The sequence below is a fragment of the Penaeus chinensis genome, chromosome 28, assembly GCF_019202785.1.
Source record: "Penaeus chinensis breed Huanghai No. 1 chromosome 28, ASM1920278v2, whole genome shotgun sequence".
NCBI classification, from domain to species: Eukaryota; Metazoa; Arthropoda; class Malacostraca; order Decapoda; family Penaeidae; genus Penaeus; species Penaeus chinensis.
In genome coordinates, this window is record NC_061846.1 from 9,541,420 (window position 1) to 9,543,919 (window position 2,500).

At 30.4% G+C, this 2,500-nt stretch overlaps 1 protein-coding gene across 4 annotated transcripts in view; it reads right to left on the reverse strand.

The window, feature by feature from the left end:
* LOC125040047 (early endosome antigen 1-like) overlaps positions 1-2,500 on the reverse strand; it is a 27,008-nt gene that overhangs the window by 14,434 nt on the left and 10,074 nt on the right. The window lies entirely within an intron of this gene.

The window sequence follows — 2,500 nt, forward strand, 5'->3', positions numbered from 1 at the left end:
GGTGCAGCTGCAGCTGTTTCAGGTTGCAACAGTCGCCAACACTATTGGGCTAATGCTCCACTTTTCATATTTCTGAGGAGTATCGTCTTTTAGTATAGTGTTTTAAAACCTAACTAAACATATACTTTTGCAATGGCACTAGAATGATTGCAAATGGTAAGAAAGGTTTAACTCCACATAGTAGTATAGATTATGGCATTTTAATACTATCCACATCATGAGAATTAGAATAATAGTAGTAATAAAAGTAGTAATACGTATTACTACTAGATAACAATATTTAAAATTTTTAAATAATAATAATGCAGGCATAAAAAAAATTCTACTACTAATAATAACAGCATTGATAACATATGGGAGACCCACTCACTTTTTGCTGTAAAATAGTTATTTGTAAAGTAGAAGTCAATGAAACACATGTTATAAGGGTAATAAGATTGACACACCACCTGACCCTCCATCCTCTTATTTTTTCAACCATGACTTTTTATCATGCAGTTACACTTTACACATTCGTTTACTAACTGAATGAATGACAGGCATGGTAAGTAATACAAGGGTGAGGGTACTCCAACAATGTCAAGACTAATGTGTCAGGAACATGACTACAAAGTCATGTTGTGAGTAGGTGTATGCCCTATGTTCCTCACCTATGCCTTCTGCTGCAACCACTTACATACATACACACATACTTACACTCATACACATGTACATACACTCTCTCTCTCTGCCCAGTGCTCAAGAATACTAGATCAATGGAATTATTCTAGATAAATGAAAGGAAATTCTGGGAGTTTAAACTGTTACTTTTGCAGGAATGAAAATATGAAGAGCCTTAACTAAACTTGTGTCTGCTACACATTCAACAGCAAGAGCAAAGAGCTCATAGTAAACACTAACTGCCTGCCTAGTGTTGAGGCTTCTGAATATAAGATTAGACTCTAGGCAACACTGGAAGCAGAGCCATATTGCTTCCAGGCAACAACAGGTATGTGAACATCACCAATTCTTAAAAATAATATAAGTATGCATCAATGTATTTGGGATGAAAAATTAAAAATATGTTTATAGTGTTCTATTGAATCTACATTTAATTCCATGACCTCTTTTTTAATTTAGAATTTAAAAAAATGAAAGAATCTTATGTCAAATCTGGAGTGGATGTTTCTGCTGAACTATATTTCTAAAGAACTCTACTGGTCTGATGATTTCTATTCCGAAACTAACTTTTCTTAATCCCTTTCTAGTCACTAGGATAGTTATAAAGTTGTGTTAAAAAAAATATGTACTGATCTACCGAATCTAATTTTGAGGGCAAGTGGAATGCTAAACACATATTATTTGGGGGGCCTAAGGGTAAATATTTTATAGGTATATAGGAATAAATAACAAACATTTTCTGCTCACTTTCCTTCAACAAATTCACATATAAAATTTGCAAATATAGGTTTAATTAATATTTTTTTCCAATGGAGACTAGAAACTGCAAAGTAGGTGGGCAAACTGCACTAATTATAAATATAAACAGCAAAGGATATAATTCTATTACTACTGCCAGGACTATAGGTAATAGTAATACTAAAAGTATTCATTATTATTATCATCATAAAAATAATTGTAACAATTTAATAAAAATATATATTATCTTATTCATTGTGGCTGTCATTACCATTATCCTTATCTCCACTTTCACAGTATAATATAACAAAAATATTAACAACAAAACATAGTAATGATGCTCATAATATAAACATTAGTGATGATAATAATAACTGCAATTTCAATAATAACAAAAATACTACTATTCCTATAATGAGAAATAATAACAGCAGAAGTGAAACAACGTCAACTAAATCAACAAAACAACCAATAAAAGATACTACTACTAATAAAGCCGGTAATTATGATAATAACTCTATCAGGAAGAAGAAGAATATCAAGATTAAGAATTTGAATAATAATAATACTATCAATAATTACAAGAATTGCATGAATGAGATCAAAAATAAGAAAATTAGAACAACAACAACAACATCAGTAACAATAGTAGTAAAAATAATAATAATAATAATAATAATAATAATAATAATAATGATAACAATAAAAACAATCATAACTATAACAGTATTAAAGAGAATGATAATGAATATATAATTAACATTATTCCTAATATCACAAACAATGAAATCCATGATACCAACAATTAGAAATAAATTTGGGTTCTTGCTGTTTTACTATTGGAGCAATAATTAGCAGTAAACGCAATGAACTCTAACCATCTACTGGCAGCCCTATGTTTGCTATGCATTATATGACTGGAAAATCAAAAATTCCTGTTCTACTGCCTATGAGGATCTCCCTTCCAAAATCCCTGTCTGATAATGTGTTTCTTCAATGTCTGCTTCTGTGAAGAATACACTCCAATGTGCAATAATACTAATGCAAGAGAAAAGCCAGAGAATGAAAAAATATAAACTGTAAGGCATATAAAGTTTGCAGT